General features: G+C 38.4%; 1 long non-coding RNA gene across 1 annotated transcript; it reads right to left on the bottom strand.

Annotated features, from left to right (window-relative positions):
• Positions 1–7,461: 7,461 nt before the first annotated feature.
• LOC113093128 (uncharacterized) lies at positions 7,462–15,142 on the bottom strand. Its single transcript, XR_003287712.1, has 3 exons — positions 14,807–15,142; positions 12,731–12,787; positions 7,462–7,809 (listed from the first exon to the last, which is right to left on the bottom strand). It is a non-coding gene; the product is annotated as an uncharacterized LOC113093128 (long non-coding RNA).
• Between the last annotated feature and the right edge of the window lie 338 nt (positions 15,143–15,480).

Here is a 15,480-nt window from a genome sequence, read left to right as displayed (position 1 = left end):
ATAGGAAAACGGCCAATTTTATATATGTCACATATATTAAAAACCTATATTGAAACATATATGTTTATATAGGTTTTTTCCCCTGGAGGGAGACCCAGCCCTAACTTTGCTCTGTCCCATCCAAGTCTTGAGTTGCTACGTAGACAGGGCACAAAGCTTTAGGACCTCAGACCAGCTCTTTGTATGTTAGGGAGGCTGGCAGAAGGGGAATGCCATCTCAAAGCAGAGGATGGCCCACTAAATAGTGGGTGTCATCACCCTGTCATATCAGGCACACGGTGTGCCCTGCCTACTCAGGTTTTGACCTCACTCTGTTAGAAGTGTTGCATCTTCCTGGGCATTGGCTCATGGCACCTCGCTGACAGATGTTTTAGAGCTGTGGGTTGGGCAACCCCCAACACGTTCACTAGATTCTATAGCCTTTGTGTGGAGGCATTTTTTTTTTTTTGTGTTCTCACCTCAAATTGATAGAGGCACTGTGAGGCCCCATTTTAGTGTTGGCTTGCTAAAACTGTTCCAGAGTGTCTGTACTATAGACCTTAAAAGTGAAAGTCGTGACACTTGCCAAGCATGGTTACGCATACTCGGAATTGGTGCTCTGCATTTAACCCATCCAAGTGCACACACACAGCAGCGAGAAGTGAACACTCACCCAGAGCAGTGAACAGCTATTTATCCAGTGCCCAGGGAGCAACAGGGGGTTCGGTGCCTTGCTCAAGAGCACTTCAGTCATGGGTACTGAGAGTGGAAGAGAGTGCTGTTCCTTAACCCCCCTCCCAGCACCGAGACAATTCCAACTCTCTAACCATTAAGCCACAGCTGCCCCTTGTCGAGCATTTTTTTTCCCCAGTGTTATCCAATCTGACTAAGTGGGTAGTGCTATGACAACAGAGAATGGTCTTATTGTTGCGAGCCCTGGGCTTACACTAAAAAGGGGCACAGGCAGCACACACAGGACACTGGACGGGGCAGCATCAATGGCACTTTGGTTAGGGATCCCAATTCATGAGTCACAGACATTATGTAGAGAGTGACAGACTTAAAGGGAATGTTTTATTTACATATGTAACCCTTTTTCCCTGAAAAAGGGAACAGGGAAGTCACATTCTGTCGCCACAGCTGCTTTACCACTGCTGAGCAGCAGGGTCACTAGCTTGGCTCCTCTGCGAAAACCTGGTATGCATATTGCTATATATAACAATTCTCAAAAAGTATTAATATAAAATATGGCTGGTTGTGGCAAGGTATAAATTCTGAAGAAGTCTGAAAACACTGACTTCTCAGTCAAATGCATGACCATTTAAAAGTATAGTGTGATGTGTGCATGTTGTGCAGATAACAGTGCCTGAGTTTGCAGAGGGCTGGGAACTCTTGTTGTTGTTGTTGTTGTAGATGTTTCTTGTAGAGTTGATGCTCTGAATGCAGTTACAGTTGTTCGTTTGTACTCTGAGTTGACGAGTTCAGGTGTAGTTGTAACTCCCACCAGTATGTCAGGGATGGAGGTCTCAATCAGTGTTTCTGAATCTGAGGAAATAGCCAAACTATGATTTAGTCTTGTATCAGTTGATGTGGACTGGGATGATTGCAATTCTGTCACAGGTGTCAGAGTTTCTTGACTGTCAGTTAAGAGATTTTCTGATGGAGATGACACAGATGCTGCTCTCTGTACATTAATCAATGTGCTTTTGAAGTCCGTCACTGTAAATTCAGTTCCTGTTGTGTTACCAGAAAAGGGCAATATAATTTCAGTTACAGGTTTAGTGCTATTTTCAGTGGCTGATGCAGTTTTCTTGATTATTGAAATTACATGTGTATTCAATTCTATGTGAGATTTGATAGTTGATGCCATTTCAGTATCAGCTGTGTCATCTGCTGGATCAGTTGTAAATGATTCTGACATTGGCTCTGTGACACTTTTCGAAGTTTGCTTTGTATTTGTACCTGAAATTAATGTTGAAAATGAAGGCTCTGCAGTATATTCATTGTATGGCATGATTGGTGATGATGTGGGCTGAATACGTGCAGAGGCATCAGCAATTGTTCGAGACATTTGTGTTTCCAGGTAGTTGAAATATGTAGTATCTACTTCATTAGTAGATGGGTAGATTGATGGCAAGTCAGAAGTCTTACTGAGAGAAGTGTTCTTCAGTTGTCTGGTTGTTTGAATGATGGAGTAAGACTTGTTTGTAAATGTGGTTGTGAGATAATTTGGTTCTGATGTTGTGGAGAAGATGGATGAACTAGAGTCCGGAGTTGTAGTAGTGGAAATCTTTGCAGTTGACGATTTATTTGATGTGAAGGAGACTTGATTATGCTCTGATGATTCAAAATGTTGTGTTGTTGTCACACTGGAGTATGAAGTTATAGAAGACACATCAGGGGATGGTATTGAAGAGCTTTTAGTTGTTATAGACGCAGTCATTTTTGTTGTCAATTCAGAAAATGCTGTATTTGTTACACCACTGTTGGTTGAAGTTTCAGTAGTTGGCTCAGATTTGGGGGTACCAGTTAATGTTTCAGTGGTCCAAGATATGGGTGTATTGCTTTCTGAGGTTTGCTCTACATTATAATGTGTTTTGAAGTCAGTGGTGATAATGGAATCATTGTTTGCATGACTTGGAGTCTGTGTAGGTGTCTCAGATGTTGTTGATGTGTCCATGCCAGTTGATTTAGTGCTTCCTGTTGAACTGATCCCATGTGCAGTGGCATTGGTTAAAGGCTCCATTTTCTGAGTGGCAATGCTTTGGTGGTTTGATGTTTGGTCAGAAATGTCACTGAGAGAAGTGGTCTTCAGTTGTCTGGTTGTTTTAATGATGGAGTAAGACCCGTTTGTACTTGTGGTTGTGGGGGGATTTGGTTCTGATGTTGTGGAGAAGATGGATGAACTAGAGTCCGGAGTTGTTGTAGTGGAAATCTTTGCAGTTGACGATTTATTTGATGTGAAGGAGACTTGATTATGTTCTGATGATTCAAAATGTTGTGTTGTTGTCACACTGGAGTATGAAGTTATAGAAGACACATCAGGGGATGGTATTGAAGAGCTTTTAGTTGTTGTAGACGCAGTCATTTTTGTTGTCAATTCAGAAAATGCTGTATTTGTTACACCACTGTTGGTTGAAGTTTCAGTAGTTGGCTCAGATTTGGGGGTACCAGTTAATGTTTCAGTGGTCCAAGAAATGGGTGTATTGCTTTCTGAGGTTTGCTCTACATTATAATGTGTTTTGAAGTCAGTGGTGATAATGGAATCATTGTTTGCATGACTTGGAGTCTGTGTAGGTGTCTCAGATGTTGTTGATGTGTCCATGCCAGTTGATTTAGTGCTTCCTGTTGAACGGATCCGATGTGCAGTGGCATTGGTTAAGGGCTCCATTGTTTGAGTGGCAATGCTTTGGTGGTTTGATGTTTGGTCAGAAATGTCACTGAGAGAAGTGGTCTTCAGTTGTCTGGTTGTTTGAATGATGGAGTAAGACTCGTTTGTACTTGTGGTTGTGGGGGGATTTGGTTCTGATGTTGTGGAGAAGATGGATGAACTAGAGTCCGGAGTTGTTGTATAGCTGTATGATTGAATGGTGGAGTAAGACTTGTTTGTACTTGTGGTTGTGGGGGTATTTGGTTCTGATGTTGCTGTGAAGATTAATGAACTTGACTCTGGAGTTGTTGTAGTGGAAATCTTTGTAGTTGTCAATTTATTTGAAGTGATGGAGACTTGAGTATGTTCTAATGATAAAAGCCCTTGTGTTGTTGTCACACTGGAGAATGATGTTATAGAAGACACATCAGGGGACGGAACTGATGAGCCTTTAGTTGTTGTTGGCACAGCCATTGTTGTTTTCAATTCAGTAAATTCTTTATTTGTTACACTCCTCTTGGCTGAAGTTTCAGTAATTGGCTCAGATTTTTGGGTACCAGTTAATGTTTCATTAGTCCAAGAAATGGGTGTATTGCTTTCTGAGGTTTGCTCTACATTAAATTGTATTGTGGAATCAGTGGTGGTAATGAAAATATTGTTTGCATGACTTGGAGTCTGTGTAGGTGTCTCAGATGTTGTTGATGTGTCCGTGCCAGTTGATTTAGGGCTTCCTGTTGAACTGATCCCATGTGCAGTGGCATTGGTTAAGGGCTCCATTGTTTGAGTGGCAATGCTTTGGTGGTTTGATGTTTGGTCAGAAATGTCACTCAGAGAAGTGTTCTTCAGTTGTCTGGTTGTTTGAATGATGGAGTAAGACTCGTTTGTACTTGGGGTTGTGGGGGGATTTGGTTCTGATGTTGTGGAGAAGATGGATGAACTAGAGTCCGGAGTTGTAGTAGTGGAAATCTTTGCAGTTGATGATTCATTTGATGTGAAGGAGACTTGATTATGTTCTGATGATTCAAGATGTTGTGTTGTTGTCACACTGGAGTATGAAGTTATAGAAGACACATCAGGGGACGCAATTGAAGAGCCTGTAGTTGTTGTATGCACAGTCATTGTTGTTGACAATTCAGAAAATGCTGTGTTTGTTACACTACTCTTGGTTGAAGTTTCAGTTGTTGGCTCAGATTTTAGGGTAACGGTTAATGCTTCAAAAGTCCCAGATATGAATGTGTTGCTGTCTGAGGTTTGCTCTACATTATAATGTGTTTTGGGATCAGTGGTGGAAATAAAAATATTGTTAGCATGACCTGGTGTCTGTGTAGGTGTCTCAGATGTTGTTGATGTGTCAGTGCTAGTATTTTTAGTGCTTTCTGTTGAACTGACCCCATGTCCAGTGGCATTGGTTGAGGGCTCTATTGTTTGAGTGGCAATGCTTTGGTGGTTTGATGTTGAGTCAGAAGTGTCACTCAGAGAAGTGTTCTTCAGTTGTGTGTTTGTTTGAATGGTGGAGTAAGACTTGTTTGTACTTGTGGTTGTGAGGGTATTTGGTTCTGATGTTGCGGTGAAGAAGATTGAACTTGACTCTGGAGTTGTTGTAGTGGAAATCTTTGTAGTTGTCAATTTATTTGATGTGATGGAGACTTGAGTATGTTCCAGTGATACAAGCTCTTGTGTTGTTGTCGCACTGGAGTATGATGTTATAGAAGACACATCAGGGGACGCAATTGAAGAGCCTGTAGTTGTTGTATGCACAGTCATTGTTGTTGACAATTCAGAAAATGCTGTGTTTGTTACACTACTCTTGGTTGAAGTTTCAGTTGTTGGCTCAGATTTTGGGGTGACAGTTAATGTTTCATTAGTCCAAGAAATTGATGTATTGCTTTCTGAGGTTTGCTCTACGTTATATTGTGTTTTGAAGTCAGTAGTGATAATGGAATCACTGTTTGCACGACTTGGAGTCTGTGTAGGTATCTCAGATATTGTTGATGTGTGTTTGTTATTCATTTTAGTGCTTCCTGTTAAATTGATCCCATGTGCAGTGGCATTGGTTAAGGGCTCTATTGTTTGAGTGGCAAGGCTTTGGTGGTTTGATGTTGGGTCAGAAGTGTCACTGAGAGAAGTGTTAATCAGTTGTGTGGTTGTTTGAATGATGGAGTAAGACTCATTTGTACTTGTGGTTGTGGGGGGATTTGGTTCTGATGTTGTGGAGAAGATGGAAGTACTAGAGTCCGGAGTTGTTGTAGTGGAAATGTTTGCAGTTGACGATTTATTTGATGTGAAGGAGACTTGATTATGTTCTGATGATTCAAGATGTTGTGTTGTTGTTACACTGGAGTATAAAGTTATAGAAGACACATCAGGGGACGGTATTGAAGAGCTTTTAGTTGTTGGAGACGCAGTCATTTTTGGTGTCAATTCAGAAAATGATAGAAGTGATACAAGCTCTCCTGTTGTTGTCGCACTGGAGTATGATGTTATAGAAGACACATCAGGGGACGCAATTGAAGAGCCTGGAGTTGTTGTATGCACATTCATTGTTGTTGGCAATTCAGAAAATGCTGTATTTGTTACACTGCTGTTGGTTGAAGTCTCAGTAGTTGGCTCAGATTTTAGGGTACCAGTTAATATTTTCAAAGTCTCAGATAAGAATGTATTGCTGTCTGAGGTTTGCTCTACATTATATTGTGTTTTGGAATCAGTGGTGGTAGTGAAAATATTGTTTGCATGACTTGGAGTCTGTGTAGGTGTCTCAGATGTTGTTGATGTGTCCTTGGCAGTTGATTTAGTGCTTCCTGTTGAACTGATCCCATGTGCAGTGGCATTGGTTAAGGGCTCCATTGTTTGAGTGCCAATGCTTTGGTGGTTTGATGTTGGATCAGAAGTGTCAATGAGAGAAGTGTTCTTCATTTGTGTGCTTATTTGAATGATGGAGTAAGACTTGTTTGTACTTGTGGTTGTGGGGGGATTTGATTCTAATATTGTGGAGAAGATGGATGAACTAGAGTCCGGAGTTGTTGTAGCTGAAATCTTTGCAGTTGAAGATTTATTTGATGTGATGGAGACTTTATTATAGTCTGATGACTCAAGCTGTTGTGTTTTTGTCACACTGGAGTATGATCTTATAGGAGACATATCAAGGGACAGAAATAAAGAGCCTGTAGTTGTTGGCGCAGCCATTGTTGTTGTCAATTGAGAAAATGCTGTATTTGTTACACTACTGTTGGTTGAAGTTTCAGCTGTTGACTTAGATTTTTGGGTGCCACTTAATTTGGATATGGATGTATTGCTGGCTGAGTTTTGCTCTACATTATATTGTGTTTTGGAATCGGTGGTGGTAATGAAAATATTGTTTGCAAGACTTGGAGTCGGTGTAGGTGTCTCAGGTGTTGTTGATGTGTCTGTGCTCGTATTTTTAGTGCTTCCTCTTGAACTGATCCCATTTGTAGTGGGATTGGTTAAGGGCTCCATTGTTTGAGTGGCAATGCTTTGGTGGTTTGAAGTTGATTTAGAAGTGTCACTGAGAGAAGCTTTCTTCAGTTGTGTAGTTGTTTGAATGGTGGAGTAAGACTCGGTTGTACTTGTGGTTGTGGGGGGATTTGGTTCTGATGTTGTGGTGAAGATGGATGCACTTGAGTCTGGAGCTTTTGTAGAGGTAATGATTGTAGTTGTCGATTTATTAGATGTGATGGAGACTTGAGGATGGTCTGATGACTCAAGCTTTTGTGTTGTTGTCGTACTGGAGTATGATCTTATAGTAGACATATCAGGGAATGGAAATAAAGAGCTGATATCTGTTTTTGGCGCAAGCAATGTTGCTGTCGATTCAGAAAATACTGTATTTGCTACACTACTGTTTGTTGAAACACTACTGGTTGTTGGCTCAGATTTTTGGGCACCAATTAATGTTTCAGTAGCCCAAGAAATGGAAGTTTTGCTGTCTGAGCTTTTCTCTACGTTATATTGTGTTTTGGGATCAGTGGTGATAATGGAATCATTGTTTGCATGACTTGGAGTCTGTGTAGGTGTCTCAGATGCTGTGAATGTGTATGTGCTATTTGATTTAGTGCTTCCTGTTGAACTGATCCCATGTCCAGTGGCATTGGTTAAGGGCTCCAGTGTTTGAGTGGCAATGCTTTGGTGGTTTGATATTGAGTCAGAAGTGTCATTGAAAGAAGTGTTCTTCTGTTGTGTAGTTGTTTGAATGGTGAAGTAAGACTCGGTTGCACTTGTGGTTGTGAGATAATTTGGTTGTGATGTTGTGGTGAAAATGGATGAACTTATTTCTGGTGTTGTTGTAGAGGAAATATTTGTAATTGTTGATTCATTTGATGAGATGGAGACTTGGGTATGGTCTGATGACTCAAGCTGTTGTGTTGTTGTTACTGTGGAATGTGATGTAATGGAAGATACATCAGGGAATGCTAATAAAGGGTCTGGGGTTATTGTCAAGATTCCTGTAAATAAAAACAAGAAATACTTGTTCAAATACACATGATAGACAGCTATGTTTTTATTTATCTTGAAGGTACTGTAAATATTGTAAGTGATACTGTCAGAGCTAATATTAAAAAAGCTATTATGTGATAATGAAATTCTGTATGAAATTCACACTCCCCAAATGTAACAACGACAATATTGTACAGAATTGACTGAATTTGTTTTGATTTGATATAAAAGCTTCTGCCTTTTTTATGTATTTTTAAATATATTTTGCCTACATATGTGTCAGGGGTTGCCAGGCAAAGGTGTTCAAAGGAACAGATATTTAAAGAAAAATTGTTAATAAATCCACACGATCAACTAATGAGAAGATTAATGAAACACAGGTAAAACTAATGAATGGTGATTTACTAAACAGGAACTGAACCAAAAAAGGGAGACAGGAACTGAACAGAAATACACAAGTGACATTTTGAGTACCTGGCACTTTTTTATTTTGCTCTCTTTTAAGTCGATTTGGATAAAAGTGTCTGCTACAGACATTATTGTAAAATTGTTGTTACTGTTTTTATTTTAAAACTTGATAAGGGAGGCAAAAAAAAGAAAGAAAGAAAAAAACCCTACTCTGAAAAACTACTCTATTCAGGCTAAACCCAGCATCAGTATGGACTGGTCAGAGGAACATCACTAAGTAAGGCAAGGCAAGTTTATTTATATAGAAAATTCTGTAAATGGTAATGGTAATTCAAAGTGCTTTACATAAAAGAAAGTAAAATAATCATGAAAAGAAAAATAATAAAAAGAATAAAACAAGCAATTTTAAAACTTTTAAAATGATCAAAACATTTACTTAAAATGAATTTAAAAACAGGTAGAAAATGATTTTACATAAAAAATAAAAAAATAAAATAAAAAAACCAGTGAAAATATATTGCAATCAGTTTCGGACATTGCACAGTGCTCATTCAATAAATGCACAGCTAAACAGATGAGTTTTAAGTCTAGATTTAAATGTGACTAGTGTTTTAGCACATCTGATCTCTTCTGGAAGCTGATTCCAACTGCGAACCCTTGCTATTTCTAACTGACTTGATCTTAGTGATTTAAATGTGCTCTGTTAGGTTTATATTCAGTGAACATATCTGAAATATATTTAGGTCCTAGGTCATTTAGTGACTTATATTCGTAAGTAAAAGTCCCAATCCTAAATGTAACTGGGAGCCAGTGTAAGGATCTGAGGACTGGTGTGATATGCTCAGATTTTCTGGTTCTAGTCAGAATCCTGGCAGCAGGATAATGGTCTTTTTGGGAAGGCCAGTGAGGAGCCCATTACAATAGTCCACCCTGCTGGTGATGAAGGCATGAACAAGTGTCTCCAAGTCTTGACTGGAAACAAAACTTCTAATTATTGCAATGTTTTTTAAATTATAGTATGCTGATTAAGTTACTGCTTTGACATGACTACTGAAACTAAGGTCTGTCTCCAGAATCACACCAAGATTCCTGACTTGATTTTTAGTTGTTTGACCCCTAGAGTCAAGGTATGCATTCACCTTAAAAACTTGATCTTTGTTTCCAAATGCAATGACAACAGTTTTTTCCTTATTTAACTGAACATAGTTCTGGCACATCCAACTATTAATTTCATCAATGCATTGGCAGAGGGAGTCAATGTGGCTGTAGTAATTTGGATATAAGGCTAGATAAATCTGGGTATCATCAGCATAGCTGTGACAGGCAATTTGGTTCTTTCTCATTATTTGACTTAGTGGAAGCATATACAGGCTAAACAACAGCGGTGCAAGAATTGAGCCTTGTGGGACTCCACACGTCATGGATGTCCACTTAGACTTATGCTCAACTATACTCACATAATAGCCTCTCCCTTCTAAGTATGACCTGAACCATTTGAGTACCATCCCAGAAAGCCCAAACCAAGTTTTCCAGTCTCTCTAGTAGTATGTTATGATCGACAGTGTCAAACGCAGCACTGAGATCTAGCAATACCAGCAACGATATTTTGCCAGAGTCACAATTTAATCGAATATCATTTATTATATGAGAGTGCTGTGCTGTCTCTGTGCTGTGATGCGTTCGGAAACCAGATTGAAAATTGTCCAGGTATCCATTTGACTTTAAGTATTTGTTCAGCTTATTAAAAACTACCTTTTCTATAATTTAGCCTAAAAAAGGAAGATTAGATATTGGTCTAAAATTGCTCAAAATGGTGTTATCAAGATTGCTCTTTTTCAGGAGGGTCTTAACAACTGCAGTTTTTAGGGAGTTTGGAAATGTCCCAGAAAGAAGTGAGGCATTCACCACTTCTAAGAGATCTGCTTCTAAGCAGTTAAGCACACTTTTGAAAAAAGATGTGGGAAGTGTATCAAGACAGCAGGTTGATGATTTTAGGTGCTGCACTATGTCTTCCAGAATTTTGCTATGAATTGTTTCAAAAATAGACATTAGTATCTTTTTGATATTGTGGCCTAATCTGTTGGACCTCTGCATTTCTTGAGGATGTGCTAATCGCTTTCCTGATATTGATGATCTTCTCAGAAAAGAAGGAAGCAAACTCATTGCATTTGCTCTCTGAGAGCATTTCACTGGGAATCTGACTTGGGGGGGTTTGTCAGTCTCTCAACAGTGGCAAAAAGAGTACGAGTGTTATTTAAGTTACTGTTTATAAGGTTTGAGAAGAAATTCTGTCTAGCTGCGGCTAGTTTCGCATTAAAAGCATGAAGGCTGTCTTTATAGATGCTATAGTGAATTTCAAGTTTTGTAAAGCCAAGTTTCATAACCCACACCCCCTCTGATCTGCACTTCACACATTCAACCCCCCCCCCCCACACACACACAGACCCCCCTATCTGAAAGAACTACTCACACCTCCGACTACTTCTCGTTCACTCTGCTCAACAAATTTAAACCACCTCCTTATCCCCAAGACAAAGCTCAGCACTATGGGTGATCGGGCTTTTTGCTTTGCCGCTCCTCGGATTTGGAATGTCATTCCCGACCATCTGAGGGCACCTCAAACTATTGAGACTTTTAAAAAAGGACTAAAAACATTTATTTTTAGGAGAACTTATGACTTTTAACTATTAAACCTTTTAGTATTTTATCCTTTCTAATTTATCTTAATTGTAGCAATTTGAGATTTGTTTCAAATGTAAAGTGCATTACAAATAAATTTATTATCAACCACCATTTATTCGGATCATTTTCAAAATATTACTGTTATTGTGTCATGAAATTTAATTTTTAAAGTTTTTCAGGCGAGAATGTAGTTGTTTAAAACTCATATCTGTGATTTATTTATAAAGACAGCACCTATTTAAAAATGTGTTTGCAAACAGCCTCACCTTGGCTAGACCTTCTGATATGCGCCGCTGGCTCTGATCTCTCTTTAGTGGTTAAACATAAAATATTATTCATTTTGGGTAAACCTTAACAGGTTGTCTTTGGTCTGTATTCAATTTATATATATGTTAAAATAAAAATAATATAATATTCCGTTTCATTGTAATGGCTGTATACACATTTCTGTGAAATTAAGTACATTTCTGCTGCTATTATTATGTTTAAAATAAAACAAAATGAGGCAGTAGTATTTCATATCTTTTTTCATTTTATTGTGAATATAAAGTGAGGAAAATTGCAGTAGTCAGGTCGGGCTGACTGATGTCATCAAGTATGCTGCTGTTTGCAGAATTACCGGATTTGTGGACATCACACTCCCGAGTCGAATGCGCAAAGAATGAACTACAGAGGATGCAAGTCCAAAATCAGTGCACTTTGTATTGAAAACGCGCACAGACCTACATCACCAGACTATTTGCCTAATCTTCCCGGTACTTTAGACCACGGTCACTGGATCACTGGAGCTGTGTGACTCACATCTGTGGTCATGAAGTGATTTGAGATACTGGTCCTGCCCTACCTGAAGGACATCACTGGACCATTGCTGAATCCTCTTCAGTTTGCCTACAGGGCAATAAACAGGTCTGTGGATGATGCAGTCAACATGTGGGATTACATTGTGTTCTGCAACATCTCTACAGACCTGGGAATTACACAAGGATAATATTTGTGGACTTCAATTCTGCCTTCAATAGCATCATGCCTGGCCTCTCTGCCAAACTGACCCGGCTCTCTGTGCCCACCTTTATCTGTCAATGGATCACAAGCTTCAAGACAGACAAGCAGCTAGTACTCACATCCAGGACACCAAGAGACTACAACAGACAGTTAGGATGGCTGAGAGGATTATTGGTTCCCCCATTACAACCTTAAAGATCTTTACACCTCCAGAGTGAGAAAAAAGGGTTAAGAAAATCACTTTGGACCTCACACACCCAGCCCACTCTTGCTACAGAGCACTGACCTCCAGTACAGCCCTCACAGGCCATATTCAACCTGAACAATTAAAAAACTACACATTGTCCACCATAACTGACAAGTTTATAATTAGCATCTGGAAATTGTATATTGTAAACTACATAAACAGTATACCTTTGAAAATAATGCCACTGTAGATTCGTTTAAACAATTATGTTATATCTCTATATTCCTATTTATGTATATAGTGCATTAATTATTTTTACTGTGTAATTTTATGTATGTCTGCACTATGCTGTACTTTCTTCTGCTTCTTCTGCTCCTTCAGATTCAGATGTCACCTTATTCCTTATTAAATCATTCCCTTAAATCCATTTGTGTTATTTCATAGTTTTTTTTTATTATTATTTAAAGTGTATTCAAACATTTGCCTGGACATGTAAATTAAATCTGACATATAGATTTATTGAAATATTATAGGATTGAATGACCATCTTTTTGATGAATCAGAAACGGAACCAGCAGCATGTCTTTAAGGGTGTCGTCCTCCTGCGTCATCACGTCTAGTCTGACACAAAGACACTGATCTCAACTCACCCCAGAAGAACAGGAATGCTGCATTACGCCCCATTGTATCCTGCATGCTTCCCGAATCTGAAAAGCAAATATTTCACTCTGTCAGCAAGTGTTTTGTCATGTTTTGATTCTAATCATTCAACAGGTTCAAGTGTCAAAATCTCTGCCTGTGTTTGATATTGTTCGTAAGCTATGTCCGTATGCTCAGGTTGGAATTTACTAAGAATGCAGTGGCCTGCTGATAACGTTCATTTGTACATGCAGATGTTTTCATATTTAATCCACTAAAGGAGTTATGCAAATCAGATTTATCATTTGATAAATTACTGCTAGTATGCTTACACAACATCTTTGTTTAAAACAAAATGACAATTACTTCATTTAAAGATAGTGTATGTCTTAAATTAGCTGTTTGGTGATTTCACCTCAAGGTTAACACACAGACTTGAATAGAAATTGATAAAATAAGAAAATAGAGGTCTACAATTTAGAGGTCCGGATTCCCGCAGGAACCGTGGAACTCAAGCAGATTTATCGTAACAATTTCCGAAGAAAACACGTTAGCGGTCTGTGTAATTTGAACAGGAGCAGGCGGTCTAATATTACAGTACCATAATCCCAACATCCTTTCAGAACAGCATACCTGTGCTTTACTTACTCTTATCGACCGCATGTAGAGAGTGCACTCAGGACTGAGATGCACACATAGACCAGTGCTTTCTGCATTAGGTGTTTATTTGTGGGGTCTGTGCATAACGGTCCTCAGAGCAGGCTAACCTGTGGTAACTATACACCCCTCAGACAGAACAGGCAAGTGATCGATGAGTGACGAAGAGGAATAAACAGCAGAGCAAAGTGTGTGTGCTGTCCTTGAAGGACGTTCAACTTGGACTTGAAAGTGGTCACTTTACTGCTTAGAAACCCATGTCAGGCAAGTCTGATACATGGGACTTGTTTTATGTTTCATAGGTACAGAAAAATAATTACCCTGTGTGTAATGGAATGCTTAAAGGTTTTCCCATCCAGCAGTCACAAGACTGGAATCTCAGGCATCACCAGACTTACATTTACAAAGTCTAGGCCTGTGCCAGAGCAGTCTGAAGAGATAGTGTCAATGAGAAGCCTACTAACACACCCAACAACAGTATCAAGATATGTTTAAATGTTAAACAACTTCTATCTTGACGAGATGGATAAAAAAAATGAATTTTTGTACAACCTATATTTTTATTTTAGTTTACAATACGATACACTTTTTTTCCTACTGTGTTGACAGCAAAATATAAAACGAATCTTGACAAGACAAATAAAATAACAAATAAAACATTTTTGCAGACTACATTTTTTAAAATTTGTCTCTTTCCGTAGTGAGACTTTGCTTGGGTGTCCGTGTTGGGAAGACAGCGTACAGCGGAAGAACAGAGAGTGAATATGAAGCAGGAGCAGGTATAGAATCTCACTCGTCACTGCATATTAAAAGATTCATTAAATTGTAAAAGTTAAAAGTTTTGAAGTTTTGTTCGTTATATTGACTACCACTGTTTTCGATGTTAAATTTGTTAAAGTTGAAGTTTTATCGAGGGAATTAATGAGGCATTTTTTTCGATTGAATGAAACCATTAAAATAAAGCAGAGATTCAAGTTAACATTTATTTCTATATCACATTTGAATTTAGAACAGAAAACACAGATTTCGGAGGGGGAAATCAATAATTAAACCTAATTCGGAGGGGAAGGAAACTGATTTCATGAAGCCCTCCTGCGATGTTGTTCATAGAGGACCACAGAGTTTGTATGACCTCATTAAAGCACATTTATAACACAAAGACATCTTTATCTGCAAAACACCACTGTATACTGACCTCTCTGACTACAATCTCCAAATAAGCTTGTCACACAGTTTACTTCACAATTTTATTGATATTGATACTAATCAGCGATGATACATTGTATAAAATATCTTTTCCAACTCCAATTTATAATGCTGCAAATTAGATATAAGGAATATCAAGGTCAAGTGACAGCAGTAAGCTTTAGCTGTTAGCAATCAGGAAGAGGAAATAGTGTAGATAGAAATCGCATTCTTAAAATACTTACCATAGACGAAAACTCAATAAAGAGTGATGAGAATTATTCAGAGATCATGCAGTGAAGGGGGTTTACAACAACACTTCCCTGTTCGTTGATCACAGTACAATTAAAGCAGATTCCTTTCAGTGTTTAAAATGTTTTCAAACCTTTTTGAATCGTAAAAACGAACAGAGTGTTTCAATGCAGAGAGAAGCATGGAGATGAACCTGTCGGGCGAGAATATTTCGAGAAGCTACCATGCAAATAGCCTAGTTGTTTCACAACAGAGCATTTCTATTATCGCAATGCAAATACTGAGAGCAGCAGGAAAACATGCAAATAGGGTTTTATTTGGCCCTACTTATCTGTCTGTTCATTGTTTTGATATGAAGGTATACTGTATGATCCAAGAAGATACCGCGCAAAGCATGGATGCTATTACTATTTTGGAGTCTCTTCTGCTCACAAGCATTTATTAGATCAAAAATAAAGAAAAATTGTAATATTGTGAATTATTATTACAATTTAAAATAAATATACTTTAAAATATACTCTAGTCTTCAATCTTCATCTTCAGAAATGATTCTAATATGATGATTTATTATCAATGTTAGAAACTGCTGCTTAATATTTAGTTTATAACCTGTGATATTCTCTTCAGGATTTTCTGATGATTAAACATTTGATGATTCGAAATCTTT

This window comes from Carassius auratus, unplaced genomic scaffold (assembly GCF_003368295.1).
Source record: "Carassius auratus strain Wakin unplaced genomic scaffold, ASM336829v1 scaf_tig00214896, whole genome shotgun sequence".
Classification (NCBI taxonomy): domain Eukaryota; kingdom Metazoa; phylum Chordata; class Actinopteri; order Cypriniformes; family Cyprinidae; genus Carassius; species Carassius auratus.
The sequence above is the reverse complement of the archived record's forward strand: the minus strand, read 5'-3'. Positions and strand labels throughout refer to the sequence as shown.